The sequence below is a fragment of the Giraffa tippelskirchi genome, chromosome 7 (genome assembly GCF_054371585.1).
Source record: "Giraffa tippelskirchi isolate mGirTip1 chromosome 7, T2T-mGirTip1v1.2.pri, whole genome shotgun sequence".
NCBI classification, from domain to species: Eukaryota; Metazoa; Chordata; class Mammalia; order Artiodactyla; family Giraffidae; genus Giraffa; species Giraffa tippelskirchi.
Window position 1 is genome coordinate 66,559,952 of NC_137281.1, and position 8,026 is coordinate 66,567,977.

Consider the following 8,026-nt stretch of genomic DNA (forward strand, 5'->3'; position numbering starts at 1 on the left):
AACTTAGTTGGACTTACAAATTGTGATTACAAATGCACTTTCAGAACTGAGCTCATCCATATGTAGAGGACTTTTTGTCTTTCTATTTGTTTTTACTATGGGGTAATGAGGGATTGCAAGCAATGAGCATTCCAGATCATTTGAGTATTTGATGGTAATGACCTTCTTTTACAAAAATAGAACACAACATCTTATGTGATAGGGCAAAGAAAACTCAGGAAGAAGTATCTGCAAGTGGACAGAATTGTCTTTGAGATGAACTAATTTTTACTCTTGACACTCACTTGAGTTTCTGTCATTGGTCTAGTTCTTTGTCTACTATGATACCATTCCACTGTGCAGTTATAAATATTTGTACTCTAACAAAAATAACAATTTAAATCAGGACATTTGCTAATTCATCAGAATAAGTTTCAGACCATCATTTTTTTTTTTTTTTTGCTTTACCTTATCCTACCTGTGAAAGCAGAATGGCTTCCCAGTGACAGCACGGATGTGAGAACCTGAGGAGTTTGTATCAGAATGTTACAGAGGGACCAACTCCCTAGAGTTCCATTATTTCTCACAGAAACTCATTCAGACTATTAGTAACCACTAAGGATTCTTTTATTTTTATTTTTATTTTTATTTTTTTTTATGGACTGCTACAGATTGCTACTCAAGACATTAGGGCTTCACAGGTGACTCAGTGGTAAAGAATCCTCCTGCCAATACCAGAGATGGAGACCTGGGTTTGATCCTTGGGTCAAGAAGATACACTGGAGAAGGAAATAGCAACCTACTCCAGCATTCTTGCGGGAAAATCCCATAGACAGAGGAGTCTGGTGGGGCTACAGTCCATGGGATTGCAAAAAAAAGAGTCGGACACAACTTAGTGAATAAACAACAAAGGGAACTGGATATGGAATTGACATTAATTTTGTCCTCAGACACTTACTATCCTTAAAATAAATAGAATAGTTATGAAAGGAGGCATGTACCACAGAGGAGGCAGGGAAACAACAATGTGAATTCAGAAGAAGGAAACACTATTCTAGCTGAAGATAAACAGAGACCATTCATCATTGAAAAAAAAAAAAACTGCCTGAGAACTATTCATAGTATAAAAATCAATACTATGTGTTTTGTACTTACTAAAAGACACTTTGTGCATCTAATGATTAACCCATAAATAATGATCCTATTAATTAAGAAGTGACTTTTGTAGACGCCTCCAGAGGGAGTGCTGATAATGTCCCTTAGGTGATTTTGTGATGAAATATTCTGGCGTGAATCTCCCAAAGTTAGCCTTTCTTGTATGCTGCCGCTGCTGCTAAGTCCCTTCAGTTGTGTCTGACTCTGTGCAGCCCCATAGACGGCAGCCCACCAGGCTCCCCTGTCCCTGGGATTCTCCAGGCAAGAACACTGGAGTGGGTTGCCATTTCCTTCTCCAATGCATGAAAGTGAAAAGTGAAAGTGAAGTCGCTCAGTTGTGTCTGACTCGTAGCGACCCCATGGACTGCATCTTACCAGGCTCCTCTGTCTATGGGATTTTCCAGGCAAGAGTACTGGAGTGGGTTGCCATTGCCTTCTCCGTTTCTTGTATAAATTCTCCTATTTGAAGGAGCTAAGAAATCACAATCCCTTCACAGGTAAGTCTGACAGTTCTGAAAATCAAGAACTCTTAAGAAATATTGTTTGATATTTCTTCTTTGGAGCATAAAACGGAGTTAGTAGTGAGTGTTAAGAATTGTCACATGAAGACCAAACAGTAGGCAGATCAACCCCAGTCTTTAGGATGGAGGCAATAGGTGACTTGTGATGTACTGGGAGGTCAAGCAAGTCTTGCAACCTTCCTTGGCCTTAGTTACAGATCCATTTCACAATACAGGTAGGATTTAGAGTAGGGTTATCTGTGGACTTTTAGCAAATTCTAGATGTTCAAGAAGTTCATACCTCATACTTCCTTTATAACTTGTTGTTGTTGTTTTTTTTCCTCCAAGTTTAGAGCTTTAGAATTTGGCACAAGAAAATGTACTCCTAATTTATATGATAATTGTGTACATTATTTTTAAAGGATGTGTTTAAAGGAATTTGGGTACATGAGTATAAGATTAAAGGTGAGAAGGAAAAAAAATGTGAACACATTTCCTTCTTCACCTGAAATGCATTAGGTTTTCTGCATTGAAATGTGGTAGCTTTGGTGCATCCAGAACTACCAAAGCAGGTGTACATTGCTTTACTCAAGAGGAATATGCTTTGCTCTGCTGTGTTTGCGTCCCTTTCCTACACTGCTATGGATTTTATTGAACTTCCAGCTGAATCATCCCATTTGGCCAACATTCTTAGAAAAAAAAATTATACAGGATTTATGGTTTTTGGCTTTCTTCTCCCTGCATTGTGTACAGACCTTTGATTCATACCTACCCTAAGCATACGTGTGGTTGTTTTCAGTAGTTCTACTCTTTGAACTGTAATGATGTTATACCTTTAACTGTTATCTTTTGGAAGAATATTCTTATTCCTCCCAATTTCTCACTCACCTTCCTCTTTTAGTGAAGAAGAATATCTCAACAATTAACACAAGCAATCTGCACAGGCATTTTCACTATCCTGAATACTTTGTGCTAAGTCACTTCAGTCATGTCCGACTCTTTGTACCCCATGGACTGTAGCCCATCAGGCTCCTCTGTCTATGGGATTCTCCAGTCAAGAATACTGGAGTGGTTGTCATGCTCTCCGCCAGGGGATCTTCCAGACCTGGGTATCGAACACACATCTCTTATGTCTCTTCCATGGCAAGCAGGTTCTTTACCACTAAGCCAATACTTTAGTGAGAATCATAAAAATGAATCCTTCTCCTTCACTCCCTTACTTCTGCTAGTAACTTGGAAAATAACTATACTAACTCTACTTTTACAATGGGTGTTTCCCATGTGAATCCCAGAAATTAAGCCCTGAACTGCATGTAATGAATAATAGAATGGTGTGATCCTTAATAAGGTTTTTTCTTCTTTTCTATTTCTTGAGTGCAAGACAAAATTGTGGAGCCTCTCAGAAACATATTTTCTTTACAAGCTTTGTGAAACAAACAGAACATAATACAGACTGAAGTCAGAGGCTGGAATTTTGTCTTAATCAGAATAATAGAAAATAGCTTTGTGTACTGTTGATGACAGCAAGTTCCATAATTAGGAGGAATTTGTGGCAATATCTCAGAAATCACTGAATGGGGAAAGTGTAAGTTTTCAGAGAGTAAATCTATGTGTTAGAAACTTACTTAATTCAAGCATATAATTTCAGTTGTCTTATGCAGCACTTCAGCCTTGGCCATGCATTAAAACCCTGTAGAAAGCTTGTTAAATATGCCAATGTGTGTACTGACATCAGTTGAGCTAAGGCTCAAGGATTAGTGCTTTTAGAAACTCCACATCTGATTCCAATGTGAAGCCAGAGTTGATAACCCCTAATCTGAGTATTATATTTATGAAAACATGAATTTACTGAAGCAATAGAATTGTCTTTTAAGAAATTTGACCATTCTATGTCCTCCTGGACTTGTAAAGTTTACTTCAGTGATTAAAGATAACTCATTTTTTCAATCAGCTTTTACCTGTTTCTAAGAGTTCAACCTACAAGTTTTAGCTGTTAATTACGGAGGTTTAAAACACGTACAACTATCACTAGATTGTGTTACTAAAATCACCTCTTATTTGTACTCCCTCTAGAAAATTTTGTATTAACTCTGTCTCCATTGGCAACATCAGGGAGGCAAGAAATATACATATCATGGAAAATCAGCTGATGTGATTGGCAAGATTACCTCACCAGTTCATCATTTCTACAAATAATGGGTAGTTTTATTGACCATGATTCAGACATTCACCCAAATTCTGGGGATATAGCACAAATAAATTCCATTCCCTCATGTGACTGGTATTCAAAGGGTGGAAGGGGTTATAAAAAAATAATACTTTTAGAAGTGATGAATGATATGAGAAAAATAGATCATAATGCTTGATTAGAGAGCTATTTGGTATTGAATGACTTAGACAAGAGGCCCAGGTAAGCTTTCCAGAGGAGGTGTCATGAGAAGAGAAATCTAAATGAAGTGATGAAGTGAATCATTTAATGATCTGAGAGAACATTTTAGGCAGACAGAAAAATATGTGCAAAGGCCCTGAAGTAGTAACATATTTGTCATGTTTAAGGTACAGCAAGACAGTCAATGTGGCAGGAAAAAAGGGCTGAAGAGAAATTGATGGAAAAATTTGGAGAAATGGATGAGAAGACATCACACAACCCTTTGCAGACCCTGATAAGAAGTTAAATTTTAAGCCTAAGTGTGATGGGAAGTGTAGTGCCATTTTACCAGGCCACCAACATGATGTGATTTGTGTTTATAAAAGATCAGTGGCAATCTTATATTCCTGGATATATTCCAGTGTCTTCTCATTTATACTCTATGGGAACTTGAATAGAATTTGTATCCCACTGTTATGTCAAAATTGTACAAATCTTAATTATATTAAATTGGTTCACAGTGCTTTTCAGTCTACTATATCTTTCTACTTCTTTGTATATTCATTCAATTAATTTTTGGGAGTTTGATATTAAAACACCAACTAAAGATCTTAATTTATCTATTTAAAAATTGTAATATATAGTGGCAATATATATCTTTGCTATATATCTTCCAAGTCTCCTGCAAATGTGTTAGCATCTTTTCATAATTTAAAAACTAAAAGAAAGAGTAAATATGCAAAAAATAAATAAATAAAAGATCATTGGCTTATGTTAGAGGATAGAATATTTCAAATGTGGAAGAAGGAAAATCATTATAGTAGCTTAGATTTGACTACTCTAATTATGGAATGTTCACTTTTACTGACAAAAATAGAACCAATCTACAAAGTGACTTCATATCTTTTATCTAAACTATCTGAAAGTCTTGTCTGTTCTACCTTTAACACATTACTTATTGAATATTACAACAGCTTGTCAGCATTTTCTCTGCTACCATTCAAATCTAAGCTAGCTGGATGGCATCACCGACACTATGGACATGAGTCTGGGTAAACTCCGGGAGTTGGTAATGGACAAGGAGGCCTGGCGTGCTGCAATTCATGGGGTCGCAAAGAATCAGACAAGACTGAACTGACTGATATATATATATATATGTATATATGTAATACAAAATAAACCAAGATTTGTGTTAATAAGAAATTAGTGAGGGACTTCCCTGGCAGTCCAGTGGTTAAGACTTCTCTTTCCAATTCAGGCTATACCAGTTCAAAACCTTATTGGGGAGCCAAAATCCCACATGCCTCATGGCCAGAAAACCAAAACATAAAACAGAAACAATATTGTAACAAATTCAATAAAGATTTTAAAAATAGTTCACATCAAAATAAAGAGTGAGAGATTAATGAGATCATAGTGGGTACCAGACAAAGAAATAACCCTAGACTATCTGCTGTTGATTTGAAACAAAGGAAATGGGAGGGACGGAATATCAAGGGACTCGGAGAAGTTTATTACTGCTGGAAAGTAAGTAAGAAATAAGGAAGAAACTGAATATGAATAAATGTACACAGGCTCTCAAGAAGAGTATACTACTCTGATTATGGAATGTTCACCTTTACTGACAAAAATAGAACCAATGTACAGAAAACCAAACACTTTCTCCATCCTCTGATCCAGCATTATGTCATGATCAAACAAAGGCAGTAGTTTGTTTGAGCATCAATGCTTCCTTGTCCATAGCCTAATGAGGGACACCAAAGAGTTAAGTCAGAGTCTATATGTTTTAGTAGAGATAGGTGGGGATTGCAGAGCAGCCTGCATTGATGCTTCATGGACTTCAAAACATGCTCATGAAATAGATTATCCAGTTTACTCAGCACCACCAACCACTTGAGACATCTACTGAAACTCTTCCATCTCTCAGGGTAGTAACAACTTAGTTAGACCTCTCTTTTGAAAATCAGTTTGTTTTAGTGCTGATTTATTTTGTCTGTTTTTGAATTGCTTACATCTTATTTCTTTTTATATCTGAAAACATTTCTTTTCTTATTAGAGAATCTGAAAATGGATACATTTCCCTCACACAATGGCACAGAAGTGATTGAGTTTATTCTGCTGGGACTTACCAGTCAATAAGAGCTGCAGCCCATCCTTTTTATGGTGTTTCTCCTGATTTATCTCATCACCCTGACTGGGAACTTTAGGATGATTTTATTAATCAGAGTCACTCCCCGGCTGCAAAACCCCATGTACTTTTTCCTCACCCATTTAGCATGTGTAGACATTTTTTTACTCTACAAATGTTTCTCCTCAGATGCTCGTTAACTTCTTATCAGAGAAAAAAAAAAAAACATTTCCTATGTGGGGTGCCTAGTGCAATGTTTTGTTTTTGTGACTCTGCATCTTACTGAGTATTACATGCTTGGTGCTATGGCCTATGACAGGCACATGGCAATCTGCAACCCCCTGCATTACAGCAGAAGAATGTCCAGGTAACTGTGCATGTGCCTGGTCACTTTCCCCTACCTCTGGGGGTCTATGGTGGGCACAATGCAGGTAATATTGACCTCCCGCTTGTCCTTTTGTGGATCCAACACCATCAATCATTTCTACTGTGCTGACCCGCCCCTCTTAATGTTGACATGTTCTGACACTTATATAAAGCAAACTGCCCTGTTTGTGTCCGCAGGGATTAACCTCACATGTTCCCTACTCATTATCCTCATCTCCTACAATTTCATTTTTATCACCATTATGAGGATCCATTCCAGTGAAGGGCAGTGCAAAGCCTTCTCCACCTGTGGCTCCCACCTGACAGCTGTCACTATGTTCTACGGGTCCCTGACTTGTATGTATCTGAGACCAGCAAACAAGCAATCTATTGAACAAGGGAAAATAGTGTCAGCGATCTGCATTTTTGTGAATCCCATGCTGAATCCATTTATCTATAGCCTCAGGAACAATGATGTGAAACAGGCTTTAAGAAGAATATTTATAAGAAACCTTGGTACCATGAAGAAGAGCTCTCTTTTGACAGTTTCTCAGTAAAAAATAAAAAAGAAAAGAAAAGAAAAAAAAGTGCCTCAAAAGCAACCCCCAAATATACCATCTTACCTGGAGAATCCAATCCACTCCAGTATTCTTGCCTGGAGAATCCATGAACAGAGAAGCTTGGTAGACTACAGTCCATGGAGTCGCAAAAATCAGACCTGACTCAGCACACGTGCACATTCACACACATGTTTGCAGAGCTTGAAATCGAGTCCAATGGAAACGAAGAATGGAAGTGTCGTTTAGAAGAAACACAAAAACAGAGATCAGTTTCTTATGATTAAGGAGGTTTAAGCTTTTAGTCTCACTCAAGGACTTATTTCTACTTGCTTGGCATATATTTCTTCCTTTTTGTTCCTAAGTCTTCAATATTGAGCATCGCTGAAGTACTCTTCAGCAAAGATAGCATATTTAAAAGCAGAGACATTACTTTGCCAACAAAAGTCCGTCTAGTCAAGGCTATGGTTTTTCCAGTGGTCATGTATAGATGTGAGAGTTGGACGGTGAAGAAAGCTGAGCGCCGAAGAATTGATGCTTTTGAACTGTGGTGTTGGAGAAGACTCTTGAGAGTCCCTTGGACTGCAAGGAGATCCAATCAATCCATCCTAAAGGAGATCAATCCTGGTTGTTCATTGGAAGGACTGATGTTGAAGCTGAAACTCCAATACTTTGGCCACCTCATGCAAAGGGTTGACTCATTGGAAAAGACCCTAATGCTGGGTAGGATTGGGGACGGGAGGAGAAGGGGACGACAGAGGATGAGATGGTTGGATGGCATCGCCGACTCGATGGACATGGGTTTGGGTAGACTCCGGGAGTTGGTGATGGACAGAGAGGCCTGGCGTGCTGCAATTCATGGAGTCACAAAGAGTCGGACACGACTGAGTGACTAAACTGAACTGAACTGAATGTGCATTACAGTATATTTCCTCAATAAGAACCTAATTTACTTCCCTGTGATATATAACAT

General features: G+C 38.0%; 1 pseudogene; it reads left to right on the forward strand.

Moving 5' to 3' along the window:
* The first annotated feature begins 6,252 nt into the window (after positions 1-6,252).
* On the forward strand, positions 6,253-7,053 carry LOC145513766 (olfactory receptor 5M5-like; annotated as a pseudogene).
* Positions 7,054-8,026: the final 973 nt, after the last annotated feature.